Genomic DNA, 16,107 nt, shown 5'->3' on the forward strand with positions numbered 1-16,107 from the left:
TCTGCAGTAGAGTTTGAACTCTTGGCAGTTCAACTCTAGAAAGGACCTCAGCATCCAGTAACTATCTTCCCAGGTAATCTTCAGAATCTTTCTAAGACAATTCAAATGGAATTAATTCAGCTTCCTGTCTGGTATATTATACAGGTTTCATAGGCATACACCAATGATCTCAGCACAATGGCTCTTTAGACCTCCAGTTTGGTAGGCACTCTAATACCTCTTCTCTCCTACACTTTCTTTTGGAGCCTCCCAAACACTGAATTAGGTCTGGCAATGCATGTGTCAACTTATCATCTATGTGTACTGGATCTATGTTACCTAAAAAGTATACTGTCAAAGTAAGTGAATTTATCCACAGCATTCAAATTTTCTCCATTTACTGTAAACAATAGTACCACATATGGAGGGTGGGGTGCTGGCTGGTAGAGAACCTCTGTTTTCTTGATGTTAATTGTCAGGCCAAAATAAGTATTGAACAAACAGTAATAATGAACAATGTAAAGGTGAAAATAATTTTTACCATCCCCTCCACCCCAATGCCATTAAATGCAAATGAACTTGCAGAAGAAACTTGGCATTAAGTGAAAAGGCCCATTTTGCATCTGCTACCCAGCCTGGTTTCAGATCTAAGGAACAAGAAACCCCTCATAGGATAAACTCATCACTTCTTAACTCACCATGCTACTAACTCATCTTGATTGATTCCACTTTCCTCAGCCTCCTTTCCCTTCTCTTTGGAGGACTGGAGGGTATAGTAACAAACTCTTCCCAATGCCATCATTTATAGAAGCCAGAAACCAGACTCTCGGATCAATCCACTTTGTGTCTGCTGCCCTGCCTCATTTCATTTCCATTAAACAAGATGCCCCCTCTCTCAAGCTTCTGGGTATCCTGTAGTATCTCATATTCAAATCCTGACTTTTTCCTGGCTCCTTTTGTGTATTGTCTTTCCCTTTAGATTGTAAGCTCACTGAGGGTAGAAACTGTCTTTCTTTTTGTTTATTGTATCTAGTACAGTGCCTGACACTTGTTTTACTTACAAGTTTTGTACACAAGGACAAATTGTTGATACAGTTGAATGAGAAACTCCAGTTGCTTCAAGTGCTTGGTCAAGTATTTCAGAAAAATCATTGTTTTATTGTTATAGAGCAGAGATGCAAGACATGAGGCACAACACTGTTCAGTCAGAACCAGATTAAAATGTATTTAGGAAATATTTGGCAAAGTAAGCAAAAATACAATAAAACAGATAATATTTATATGTGATTTTTAAGCCAACAGGAGACCACAGGGATCCTTATGTATGGTTTAATGGCCCACTTTTCTGTTTGAGTTTTATATCACTGGTATAGAGAACTCCTAGTGAGAAAATTTTTATTAATGCAGATTAGCTCTTGCTCTGAAACATAGAGTTAGAGATTTTTGTTTTAGTGGGGTAATGAGGATTAAGTGACTTGCCGAGGGTCACACAGTTAGTAAGTGTCAAGTATCTGAGACCATATTTGAATTCAGGTCCTCCTGAATCCAAGGCTTGTGCTTTAATCCACTGTGCCACCTAGCTGCCCCCAGAAATTTTTTTTGTACATTGATAAAGTAAGTGATTTGCCCAGGGTCACTCACCCAGGATGTGTCAATGTAGAATTTAAATCCAGGTCTACATTTTGACTCTAAGCCTCTTTCTTCATCCATGACACATATTATCATGGGTCCTTTGTAAACCATAGACTATCAAAGAAACATCAGCTGTTGAAATACTCCCCTGGCTTCTGCAGCATGCATCCTGATCATAAGGTTAGGTGCCTTGGTCACTCATAGCACTTCCTATTTCAGGAGAAGAAGAAAGGAGGATTGCTAGCAAATAATGTTCTGCTACAAAAACAAGATGTTTCATTAGAGACGAGAAAACTAATTCATCTCCTAACCTTGCTCATGGCTATATTAGCTTTTCTACCTTTTCTGACCCATTGGACTAATCTCAACAGTGTCTTTATCCCTTTAACCAGTCTGTAATAGCAGGTCCTTTCAAAAGTCTGAGGGAAGGAACAATTCATTATACATGCGACAAGGACTGCCTCATTTAATGGCAATAGTAGGGGAAGGTTAGATAGGTACTCAGGCCCCTTTGACCTTCTAGATATCCCATGGACACCAGTATAGTATTCTTGATTCTATTTCTACATAGAAGGCTTAGTCAACTAACTAGGAAATCCAATATCTTCCCAATGTAAAGGACAGGGACAATAGACAGTCTGTCTCACCTTTATTGTTTGCCTATTCTATAATTTCAATAGAGGAAGAAGTTTGCAGGAAGGCAGTGTTCAATAATGCAGATCACCTGTTGTAGTGACGATTAGTTGGTCAGTCTCTAAGGGGCCCATATCCTGAGTTTCATGTCCAGATGCTAATTTATTATCATGTTTGATATCATGTGAATCAATTCCTAGACCAGCAGTTCTCAAATATTTTGTTCTCAGTATGTTTTATACTCTTTTGTAAAAATTAATTTTACTTTCAGTTCCAAAATCTCTCCCTCTTTCATTCTCCTCCCTGACCCATTGAGAAGGTAAGAAAAACAAAACTCATTACAAATACATATATTTATGAAAAACATATTCATGTGATAGCTATGTCAAAGAAAGAGTGAAAAAGGAAGGAAGGAAGGAAAAAAAGAAAAATATGCTTCAATTTGTTAATTGAGTCTATCACTTTTCTTTCTGGAGGTGAATAACGTTTTCCATCATTGGCATAGTGACTAATCATTTTGTTGATCAGTTAAGTCTTTTAAAATTCATTATTTTTATAATATTATTGCTATTTTATAAATTGTTCTCCTGGTTTTGCTTACTTTAATTGGCATCAGTGATAGTTTTATGCTCAAAAACCAAAGACTCTTCCCCAAATAACTTTTATGTGATCTATATCTATTGGTATTTACCATATTGGAAAGTAAAATATCTTAATATTATTATCAAAATAGTTTTGACCTCCTGAAAGGGTCAGGGGATTCCCAAGAAGCCCATAGATCTTACTTTTGAGAACTATTGTACTAGACCGAAAGGACTGGAAAAGGAACAAGAATTTATTAAACACCTACCATGTGCCAGACATTGTACTAGGTCCTTTACAAATGTTACCCTGTTTGGTCCTGACAACAACCCTGAGAACTAGGTGCTATCATGACCCCCATTTTCCATTTGAGGAGACTGAGACAGACAGAGGTTAAATGCTTAAATGACACAGCTAATAAATGTTTCAGTTCACATTTGAACTGAAGTTTTCCTAATTCTATGCCCAGCATTCTAGCTATTGTGCTACCCAGCTTACTCAACGGAGGAGGGTAAGTTTTACCCCTTTTTTCTATGCATGGGACATGTGGGCGCATAAGTCACTATTGTAATAGTACATGTTAATGAGATATATGAAGAGGATGCATTAGAATGTGGGAGTTAACTATATATATATAGCTGATTATTTAGCTATGTGTAATATATATGTACACACATATATATATAAATATAAACATATACAGTTAGTGTATACATACATACAAATTGACTATAAATTTAATCTTTTTTTTTGCAGGGCAATGAGGGTTAAATGACTTGTGCAGGGTCACACAGATAGTAAGTGTCAAGTGTCTGAGTCCAGATTTGAACTCAGGTCCTCCTGAATCCAGGGCCATTGCTTTATCCACTATGCCACCTAGCTGCCCCTTGACTATAAATTTTAGAGAAGACATCAATATGTTCTGGTAAAGGGAGTTCTTGAGCATTTCCTATAAAGATAGAGAGACAGGTTAAAATACATACATATACATATATTGTGGCCATGTATGCATGTGTATATACACATGTATGCATACAGACATTCATACATGTGTGCAGGCATCCATGTACACACATAGTCAAAGCAATATTACAAAAAATAGAGATTATAGGCCCTCGAGTAAGGAAGAACTGGCTTTAAAACTCCACACCGGTTATGTGACTCTGGGAAAATCACTAGTCATCTTGGAGCCTTGGGCAAGTCTCTAACATTGTAACTATCTGCTGTGGTAGAGGAGGTCTTGTCATTGAGAGGTTTCATCTAGGTGGCACAGTGGATAAAGTGTTGGGCCTGGAGTCAAGAAGACTTAGGTTTGTGAGTTCAAATCTGGCTTCAGACACTTACTAGCTATGTCACCCTGGACAAATCATTTAACTCTGTTTGCTACATTTCCTCATCTGTAAAATGAACTGGAGAATGAAATGGCAAACCACTCCAGTGTTTTTACCAAGAAAACCCCAACTGGGGTCACAGAGAGTTGAACACAACTGAAATGACTGAATATCAACAAAACCAATGAAATCACAGGGCTAGTAAAGCTATAGAGATTTATTGCAGAGCACAGCATGAGGAGTAGAAATCTGCTTCTACTTTGACATAGGACACAAGAGAAAAGACCAGGTATACCAGTCATAATTACAAAGGTTCACTGATCACTACTTGACCACACTCTGGTCCTGTTAAGTCTATCCATTTCCTAAGTATGTGATAACAACTCTTCCAAGACAATCTTCAAATTTGAAGGTATGCTCTCTAGGCCATCACAATATTTAGTACAGTTTCTATTCCAATCCTTCGATTTCTGAGTGTTACACTGGTCTTAAACTCAATGTTGTTAACATTGCATAAAGAATAGCAGTTAAAAGATACAGCCTCAAGTTTTAGCCATGAGACTTTATCATCTTTTCATCGTGGACAAATCTCTTCACTGATCTGAGCTTCTGTTTTGTCATCTGTAAAAAGGTTTGCTTGGATGATATGATTTCTATGCTGCTTTCTATCTTTAAGATGTGTATTCATGTTATTTCCCTTCTGCTGTCCTTCCTTACCATGATAGCATCTTTTCTTCATTCTCTTGTTGTACACTTGACCTCATATTTTGGCCCCTTATTTAAAAAAAATAATTCCCTGCATTTGGTGACATGCAGATTGTTGAAGAGGGCTCACCATTAATCCTTGCTTGCCCAGAAAAAAATAGGAGTTAGGATATACATACTTGTGGAACCCAGAATGGGACAATTTCAAAGTAATTAAGGTGAAAACACATTTGTTTACAACCTTTAGTCCCAGAAAAATGTAATACTAATTATATTTTGCTCTGGCTATCCATGTTTTCTTCTCTTTTGTATCCATTCCTGACTGCCCAATTCCGACTTCTCCTATAGTAACTTTGCTCCCTCATCCACACCCCTTCCCTCAAATTCCATTTGATATGCTGTCTTCCCCCTTTAAAATGTATTATTCTTGACGGTAGGGATTTTTGTGTGTGTGTTATTTGTATTCCAGTACTTAGGGCAGTGCCTGACATAACAGGATAATAAGCACTTATTGAATGCTTTCTCTAATGTGCATGCTATCTTTTTCTGTGTTTGTCTCTGTCTCTCTGTTTCTGTTTCTGCCCACCTGCCTACCTGCCTGCCTGTCTATCTGTCTCCCCTAGAGTGTGATATCTCATTCTATTGGTGTCTGACAATTTTTAAAAGTCAAATTCAAATAGTTCATCCTCCAGAAAGCCTTCCCTGATCCAGACTGGAAGTAAAGAAATCCCCCACCCAATAACTCACATGAGTACTTACCCTAGAACTCCTCTACCACAATCATGAAACATTATTGGATATCATCATTTATTTTGTTGTCATCCTCCTCCTAGACCATAAGTGAAATGAGAGCAAGGATTGTATATTATCCAAATGTTACACTTTTCATCTCCCCAGGATCTAGTATAGTCTACACTGTAGGGATTTAATAAGTGGCTATTAAATGAATGACAGATTTAGAAATTTAGTTTTTCCTTGATACAAAAATTGGAAATGTATTCTGCTCAATAAAAAATGGGAGTTTTGGGGGCGTTTTTTGTTTGTTCTTGCATTGTTTCCTCGTCATTTTCCCAATCATGTCTTTATGTTCCCATTGCATATATCACTGCTTCTGCAGGTGTCAAACTTCCATTAATATCAATTGAGTAATGGGACTTTTGTAAAAGGTAAGAATCAGATAAATGAGTATGATTAGAATAGAGGGTAAAATTCCTTTCCCTGAGATCATTCAAGAATGTGGAAATCAGACAGCTACCCCAAATTGCTCTGAACCAGGTAAATATTTTTGGCATATAGAGGCATCTCTGGGAGTTAGTTGAGAGTTTCTTGACAATGCTTTGTGCAGTGATCATTGTTTACTAGTAATAACCTTTTTTAAACCATGAACCACATTTATAAATTATGATATTACCACTTCTTACTTGAAGCCTCCAAGGATGAGCTACTCCTTCTATTCACAAGGTGCTGTAATGATCCTAATAAACCATAGTTGACATGTAAATTGGGCTCAATGGGGGTTGTTCCAGAAAATCAAGGGAAGAATTTCTCTAAGTGTTGATACTGCATGTGTGTAGACTACAAATGTTTTTCCTTGGCAATAACAAATTTTAGCTCTGATGGTGGTTACAGTTCTTGTTCTCATTGAATATAAATCTAAAGTTTAATGGAAAGAACTCAGTAGAAAAGAGTATTGGTTGTAGTCTGACACTTGGGCTATGCTCATTTCTTCCTAAGGTTGCATAAGGATGATCCGAGTCATAGAACACACAAAGAACAGGGAGACTCTGTAGTTAGAAAGTAGTTTGGATTAAAAAAAAGACCTTTTCAGTTTGTTTGTTTTGTGGGTATTGAATTAATCATGATTTAACTGTGTGTTGTGAAAACTAAAACAAGTGACATGACCTTAGGCAGCATCAAGGAAAGCAGAGGATTCAAGATGAGGGAATACTCTGCTTTATACATTGCCCCAGTGACACTTCATCTGGGCTATCATATTCAGGTTTAGATATCACATTTCAGGAAAACCATTGATAGACAGGAGAGTGTCTGGAGCTGGGCAGCTAGGATAGCAAAAGACCTCAAATTCATAGCCTTTATCTTTCGAAGGAGCTGGGGATGTTCAGTGTGGAGAAGTTTGGGGGTGGTAGTGGTGGTAAATAGGATCCCGGTTTTAGAAATTTAGAATTAGAACAGCTATCATATGTCATATTGTCCAACACTCTTGTTTTGCAACTGAAGAAATTGACAGTCCAGTTAAATGACTTGCCTAAGGTAGCACAAGTGGAAAGTGGCAAAGTCAAAATATGAATTCAGGTTCTTTGTCTCCAATAGAATTTATTTTGTGAGGTGGGAGAGGGATAGCTTTCTTCAAATAATTGAAAGACTATTTCCTGGATGACAGATTAGTCCTACTTTGCCTGGCCCCAGAAGGCAGAACTAGGGATGGTGGGCTGGAGTTGCAAAGAAGCAATTTAGGCAAGATGTAAGAAAAAAAAAAACCTCACAAATAGAACCATCTAAAAGTGGAATGAGCTGTCTCAGGCAGTAGTGGTTTCTCCTAATTTGAAGTCTTCAGTCAAAGGCTGCTTGACAACTTGTTAGGTATGTTATAGAAGAGATACTTTTTCGAGTGTTGGTTGACATAATGTCCTCAGGGGTCCTTTCTAACATAGAAATTTTATAATTCTATAAGTCTGTGTTACTACAGGCAAGTTGCTTAAATTCTTTAAGCCTCAGCTTCATCATCTTCAAAATGGGTAACACCTACCTCTCAAGGTTATTTTAAGGCTCAAATGGCATACATAGATTATTTTATGAACAGCTATAGATCACACCAGATTTTACTATTTCTGCTTTAGTGGAACAAGGACTAGACCAAGAATTATAAGATTTGGATTCTAGTACAGACTGAAATGTATAAGCTGTGTAATATTGCACAAATTGCAGGCAGCCTGATATAGGAGAAGGAGTTCTGCATATGAAGTTAGAAAATATGAGTTCAAATCCTGGATCACTACAACCTTCATAATCCTGGCCAAATCACTTAACTCCTCTTGGCCTCAATTTCTGTAAAATGAATGGGGTGGTAGTTTAATTCAGGGGTTCTTAACCTATTCATGATTTAGAAAAACAATAACTATTTTTAATATAATTGGTTTCCTTCATGATATCGTATGTCTTTAAAACATTATTTTGGAGAGGCACAGACAAGATGACAGAGAGAAACCAGGAAGTTGCCTGAACTCTCCCTAGTTTCCCTCAAAAACAACATTAAATCAAGTCTCTAAATGGAGCTAAAGAACTCACAAAAAGATGGAGAGAAACAATTGAGCAGTTTAAGATAACTTAGAAGGACTTCAGGAAAGGTCTGTCTCACTTGGCTAAAAGGGGAGCACAGTGCAGAATGAGGGAGTCTGGGCAAGTCGGTGGGAGCTTCTTAGCTACAGCACAGATCAGCAGCTGAGGCCCCTCTTTCTTTGCTCAGCATAATAGTGGCAATGCAAAGCCCCTTAGTCCCAGTGCAGAAGGCAAACTGCCAGCTGGAGAACCACCCACAAACAAGGCATGACTAGGTTGGTCTATCCCAGCAGAGAGCAAGCCCAGAGTACTGAGGAATCTGTGAACCCAGAGAACTCAGAGCAGAAAGGCAGTGAGCAGGCCCCAGGGCTCCACACAAGGAGCTTGGGAGAGTGCCCCCTGTGCCCCAGGAGCAGAGCTCAACTTTAAAAATCACAAAATAGGCTAAAATATGAATAAGAAACAGAAAAAACCCCTTACCATTGAGAGTTACTATGGTGACAGGGAAGACCAAAACACAAACTAAGAAAAGGACAACACAGTCAAAGTGCATAGAGATAATTAAAGAATTATTGGATTAGCTGAAAGCTATGATTAAAAAAAGATTCTGGACAGAATATTTCAGGAAATTATCAAGGAGAAATGCCCTGATATCCTAGAAGCAGAGGAAAAAATAGTCATTGAAAGAATCCACTGCTCACCTTCTGTAACAGATAACAAAATGAAAACTCCAAGGAATATTGTAGCCAAATTCCAGAAATAGGTGAAGGAGCAAATACTGTAAGCAGCCAGAAAAACTCAGTTCTAGTCCTATCATGTGCAGAGGATCTTTTTGGGTTGTTGCTGTTAATGCACAATGGAGGAGCCCATTGACATCACTTCCTATTTACTCATCTCTCTATCTCCCTATATCCTTAACTCTCTATTATCTATTTATGTATCCATTCATCATCATCTAGAATATGAAATATGTCAGGATAAGGGACATGTTTTTTTTTCCTGCCTTTGTACTCCTATTGCTCAGCACAGTGCCTGCTACATAGCAAGTACTGAACAAATACTTTCTGATCACTCTTCTTCTTCTTCTTCTTCTTCTTCTTCTTCATGAGGGTTAAGTGACTTGCCCAGGGTGTCACACAGATAGTCAAGTATCTGAGGCTGCATTTGAACTCAGGTCCCCCTGAATCCAGGGCCAGTGCTTCATCCACTGTGCCACCTAGTTTCCCCCTGTGGCACACACTTCTAAATCATAAAGTACTATGGAACTTATTTTTTTCTTGGCTCTAGGTAGGCAGCTTCCATTGAAGTATTATCAATACCAACATCATTGCCTGGCATACTGAGAGATTAAGTTAATTGCCTTGGGTTACATAAATAGTATGTTTCAAAGATGGGAAAGTTTATCTTGAATCAAAGGTCAGATCTAAACTATCATTCAGTCAACAAGAATTGATTTAAATGCCTGCTATTTCCCAGTCATTGTGCTAGGTGCTGTTATAAATAGACACAAATGAAAAAGCCCCTGATTTAAAGGATTTTTAATTCTGTCCACTTAACCATACTGTTCTCACTAAACAAATATAAGCTATTATGGTTCATTTATTGAAAAATATGCATTAGGAATCCAATATATTGAGGGAATACAAAGAAGAAGACAAGGTCTCTACTCTCATGGAACTTACTTATTAATAGGAAGAAGAGATGTTCCATCTCTCTCTAGCCTAATGCAAATTCAGCGCTTTTTTCATGAGATTGACTCAATGAGAGAGCACTGATGGAAGTGCAGCATTAGCTCTGGTTGGAAAGGTATCACAAAGCCCATTGAATCTATTTCCTTACTTTCTTTATTTCCCTCCCTTCTTCAGCATACTTAAAATGAATCAGTTACTTTGTCATATATATATATATTTTTTTTTTTCCACCTCGGTAGAAACAAAAAGGTACTTAATGTTGTCAAAGTTACAGGAATGTTTCTCTCTTCCTGACCCCTTTGTTTGGACTAGAAGCATCAGCAGGCATTTTAGGATTTATACAAGGCTGCCTTGACAGCCTGAATAATGGCATCCTTGTCAATGCCAAGCATCTTCAGCAGCTCTGCTGGCTTTCCACTTCTGTGGACGCTGGCACCTGCCAAGCAGCTGACAGTGATGCAAGGTTCACCCACAACTGCAGAAACCACAGTCTCTCCTATGCCAACCTCATAGTAATGATTTTCCACAATCAGGATGTGGCCATGGGTTGCACAGGCACTGTCAAGGATGAGCTTCTTATCTAAGGGCTTGATGGTAAAGGGATCAAGCACTTGGATATTGATCTTTTCTTTCTTCAGGTGCTCAGCAGTTGCCAAGGCTTCATGGAGGGTCACTCCAGCTCCAGTCACAGTCACCTGGTCATCCTTGCTCTTCAGGACCACCTTAGCTTGACCAACCTGGAAGTTTTCATTGTTGTAAATGATCAAATTTTCCGGGCAGCTGCTCCTTATGAAACAGATGCCCTTTGTGTTGGCTGCCAACTCTACTGCTTTCTCAGTAGCCACAGCATCACTTGGCTAAAAGACTGTCCCATTGGGAATGCTCCAGAACATGGCAAGATCTTCAAGGGCCATCTGAGAAGGCCCATTTTCACCAATGGGCACTCCACAGTGTGAGTCACACAGGTTGATGTTGCTCTCAGATATGGCTGCCATCTGGATCTGGTTGAAGGCCCTGGTGTAGAAGGCAGCAAAGGTGCTGCACAAAGGCATGGTCCAGTCCCATGTGGCTCAGCCCATGGCAATGCTCACCATGTTCTGTTCTGTGATGAAACATTCAATGAAGTGATCAGGATGTTCCTTCTTGAAGAGTTCTGAAAAGGTCAAATTGTTGGTGTCCCCATTCAGGGCAATCACATGGTCACTGGTATGCCCCAGTTTGGCTAGGGCCATGTCATAGGCTTTGTGGGTGGCCATCTTGTCTCCAAGTTTGTAATTTGGGGGAGAGGGCATCCGGATGTTGGTGATGTTCACTGTTGGGGCATCCTCTTTGGGGAGGGTAGCTAGAATCTTCTTCTTGCTTTGGAGTTGGTCATAGATTTCCTCAATGACCTGTTCTGTCATGTTTTTGGGAAGGGGCTTCCCATGCCAAGATTCCTTATCTTTCACACCCTAGATTCCTCTTCCCTTATACATTTTTGCAATGACAGCCAGTGGCTTGTGCTTGCCCTGGTCAAAGGCCTTGCCAAGTTCCTCTACACTGTGTCCATCTACCACAATGGCGTTCCACCCAAAGGCTTCGCATCACTTCCGGTATGCATCCACTTGATGCTGCAGTGGGGCAGTGTCACTTTGGCTGAACACATTAATGTTGAGGATGGCGACCAGGTTGTCCAACTTGTAGAATCCCATGAAGGCCATGGACTCCCACATGGGGCCTTCAGATATCTCCCCATCGCCCAGCAAACAATAAACACGGTAGCTGGCTTTGTTGAAGTATTTGCCTGTGCAGGCCATTCCACAAGCTGCTCCAAGCCCCTGGCCCAGGGAGCCAGTAGCCACATCTGTAAAAGCTTGTTAAGGGACCGGGTGGCTATCTAGAATGGAGCTGATCTGCAAGTTCAACAGCTCAGACTGTGGCAGGAAGCCAGCCTCAGCCCAGACTACATAGAGTATAGGAGCCACATGACCTTTGGAGAGCACAAAGCAGTCGTTGCTGGGGTCCCTAGGGTCCTGGGGCTTGTACTTCATGGTGTGGAAGAAGACCACCATGATCTCTGCTGCACTGAAGCATGATGTGGGGAGGCCCAAGCCAGCAGGAGTGGTGGCTTGGATGGAGTTGATGTGCAGCAATTTGGCGGTGTACTTTGGTGCCTGCAGTTTCTGTTGGTCCGGCTTATAGTAATCCTCCATGGTAAAGGAGGTTGATGTGGAAACCAAGCCTGTTGCAGAGGCAGCTGCAACATGAGCAGAGGGGAGCCCGGAGAGGAAGAAGGAGGAAGAGGAGGAAAGTAACTCTGTCTTAATAGAAGAATAACAACTAAACTAGCACCGTTGACCATAATATTGAAATGGACACAGTCTTGAAAATCTGAAGTGATTATCTTCAAAGTGCTACACATTCTTAAGTAAGCAGACAACTCCAGGCTGGTAATGATACAGTAATGAGGGAAGATGGGTGCATCCTCCAGGATCACCTAGGTTTTGTGTACTTGGATTTTAACAAGCCCAAGGTCCTAATGATGACAAATGACCAAGATCCAAATTGTCAGTACAGCTCCCGAAATTGATTCAGGTCATTTCATTATAAAAAAAAAAATGAATTGATGTTCTAACAGCTGCCCAGGATTGCTTGTGTGTCCAAACATTAGAATCCATCTGGTTCTTTCCATTGATAAGCTCATTTTTCTTCCAAGGTGCAAACTGTTAACCTTAATCAAACATATATTGATTGACACCAGTTGCATACCCCTCTGTGCTCTATGTTTTTTGGAATACATTGAGGCATAAAACAAAGTCCTACTCTTGAGAAGCCCACATTGTAGTTGGAGAGAAGTAACCTTTTTCCCATGATTTTGTCAGTTTGGCCACTTACCCTTTCCATTGACACAGATGTCAATTCTTCTTTTCCTTAGCAAATATTCTAGAGTTTTGGGGCCAAATTAATTCATTGGTTTTCAGCCAACATTCTGGTGATAATCCCTTCCAAGCTTAGCCTAGGCCTTAGACAATAGACACAGTGTGCCACTGTGTATACACTCAGAATCTTTTCAGCTTAGTAGGACCTGGTAAAACCAATATTCAAATGTCAAAATCTTTAACAAGGCAGGGATACCTCCACACCATTTTGGGGCAACTAAACAGTTATTTTTGGGACAGTATTTTCAGTACAGTGTTGGGGGTAGCCAAGGATTGAGGCAAGAATAGGTAGAGAGAAAAATATTAATAGTGTGTGGGCTATGTATTAGGAAAGTTTGACAATGAAAGGAAGGATACAAATAGGGTGGCAGCTAGACAAGGCAGTTACTTTAAGGGAATGTACAGATAGATAGATAGATAGATAGATAGATAGATAGATAGATAGATAGATAGATAGATAGTGTAATTTAAAATTCTAAATGTGGGTCCTAATCTGTTCTCCCAGTTTTTGGGGAAACTGACTAAAATCACTGATAAAATGAGTTTAGGTTTTTAAGGGTTTATTGAAAGATAGTAAAAGAAGAGAAAGATTGAGAACAGAATTCCTACAACCTGGCAATCCTATCTTTCCTCAACTCCTCTGTCTCATTCTCTGCCGTCACCATGGTGAAGTCAGGAACCCAAAGAGATAGCACTCTCTCCTTCCTCCTTCCTGTATCCTCCCAGAAATGGGAGGTTCTTCAAGCTGGTTGATTGACTGGGCCGGAAGTTCAAAGTGTTTTTTAGATTCTGAGAACCATGCTTTCTTAAGTACTCTCAAGTACCAGCCAGATGTGCTTAGAATCTAGTCAACTACTAATCCAGTCAAATCAGCCAGTAATCCACTCAGGTGGCCTCCTGAGTATCTGCCAAATCTCATCTATCACATTCCATTATCTTGACAGTTTATATATATATATATATATATATATATATATATATATATATATATATATATATATATATATATATATATATATATATATATATATATATATATATATATATATATATATATATATATATATATATATATATATATAACATTTTTGCTGTTTTTTTCATAATAATGAAAAACTGTTCACCTCTGAAGGCAGAAAAAGTCAACAGGACAGAAGAGATTGAACATGGCACCATTGTCCTCTCTTTCTCTCTCTCTCTCAGTCTGTCTGTTTCTATCTCTGTCTCATCCCTTATGTTCAACTAGTTGCTGAATCTTGTCAATCATACTTTCATAACACTTTTTTTTTTTTTAGTGAGGCAATTGGGGTTAAGTTACTTGCCCAGGGTCACACAGCTAGTAAGTGTTAAGTGTCTGAGGCTGGATTTGAACTCAGGTACTCCTGATTCCAAGGCCGGTGTTCTATCCACTGCGCCACCTAGCTGCCCCCATAACACTTCTTTTAAACAGCCCTTCTCTCCTATGAAATGATCACCACTTTTGTTCAGGTACTTATCACGTCACACCTGGACTATTCCAATAGCCTACTAGTATATAGATCTTTCAGGCACCTTAGCAGGCACCCTGTCCTCTTCTTTAGTGGTTCTTCTGTTTTGAAGAGTTTAGCTTTGACACTGCTTCTTTGGCTAAACTGGATTTCCAAGGTCAGAAGTTTTTGTTTTGATGCTAGAGAATTCACAAGTAAGCATCTATTTCCCCAGACTTTTTGATTTACATTAGAAGCCTCTTGTCACAGTCCCAACACCAGAAGAAATAGAAATGTGCCAATGAAGTGATTGTTCTGCTTAGCAAAGCCTTGTTGGGATATATTGGGCAGGGAACAATTTCCTCTCTTGCTTTTCCATGAATATACATGATATCAGAACAAGTTAACCAGATCAGACAATTTGAAAGAAGTGGGCTGGACTCAATCATTTGAGATTTTAAAGGTAAAGTGTGTGGCAGGTGGGGTGTGGCAATGGACATGCTCAAAACAAGTAATTATTCTAAGTAAAGGATCAACTACCTGGTGAAGTATTAAATGAAGATGGGTTGTAGTAATCTGAGTTCAAATCTCAGATTTGACATTCATTGACTACCTGTATGACCTTGGCTAATTCACTGCCTCTCTTACCTGTTTACTTATCTGCAAATTGAGCATTTTGAATTAGATTACTTTTAAGGTCCTTTCTAGCTTTAAACCTGTGATTCTGTGATGAAGATGACAACCCCTCCCGTTGAATGATAGAATTATAAAGGACCTAAGCAGCAATCTGGTCCAAGCTCCTCATTTTGCTGGTGAGAAAATGAAGTTCCAGAGAATGGATCTAAAACATTCCATTAATTTCATTAATCCAGGTACTGTACTACGTCCTGGAAATAGGAAAATAAAAATTCAATGTCCCTGGCATTTAGGATGTTACTTTCTACTGGGATTTACTATAAATCCAGGTAAGCTGACAAGAAATGTCCTCTCTAAATAGCAAACAGGTAGCAAGGGTAGGGATGGGGAAGAGAAAGAGGGAGAAGAGGAGGAGCAGCTGCAGGAAGGAGAGGAAAAAAAAGAGGAGGAAGAAAAGGTGGGGGGTTAAGGGAGAAAGGGAAAAGAGAAAAGCAAGGAGAAATTTCAAGTGTTTACAAATGCACTGAATGGCATTGTTCTGCCCTCTAACTCCTACTTGTCTTTCAAGGACTAACTGTATGGGAAATCTCCTGGATCTCTTTTGGTTTGGATTGATTGACCTTTCTCACCTTGGAAGTGCAGCATTCAGTCAGTTCAGCTGAATCATAGTGTGAGGGGTAGCATGGTATTGGGGCAGCCAGGTAGGGAAGATAGTGGATAGAGCACAGTGCCTGAAGGCAGGAAGACTTATCTTCCTGAGTTCAAATCTGGCCTCAGACACTGACTAATGGTATGACCCTAGGCAAATACCCTAACACTGTTTGCCTCAATATACTCATCTATAAAATGAGTTAGAGAAGAAAATGGCAAACCACTCCAGTATCTTTGCCAAGAAAACCCCAAATAGGGTCACAAAGAGTCAGACATGACTGAAAATATTGTAACAACAACAGCAACCAACAACAAGCATAATATAGTGGACTTCCTATGTGTTTGAATCCTGCAGAGCTCTAATATTTTCCAACTATGTCACTGTGGATAAGTCATCTCATTTTCATATGGTCTCTGTTTGCTCGTGTGTAAACTGGGAACAATCATACTTAGGTTACTTACCTAATAAGCTGGTTGTGAGAGAAATGAAGTCAAGTCATAGAATATCAGATATGGGAAAGACCTCGAAGCTTGACTCACTGAATATATGATCCCCCAGCACATTTTATAGTTAGGAAAGTCTCAT

The 16,107-nt window shown here is 39.4% G+C and overlaps 1 pseudogene; it reads right to left on the reverse strand.

The window, feature by feature from the left end:
• Nucleotides 1–10,179: 10,179 nt before the first annotated feature.
• On the reverse strand, nucleotides 10,180–12,042 carry LOC122749302 (annotated as a pseudogene).
• Nucleotides 12,043–16,107: the final 4,065 nt, after the last annotated feature.

This window comes from Dromiciops gliroides, chromosome 1, assembly GCF_019393635.1.
Source record: "Dromiciops gliroides isolate mDroGli1 chromosome 1, mDroGli1.pri, whole genome shotgun sequence".
NCBI classification, from domain to species: domain Eukaryota; kingdom Metazoa; phylum Chordata; class Mammalia; order Microbiotheria; family Microbiotheriidae; genus Dromiciops; species Dromiciops gliroides.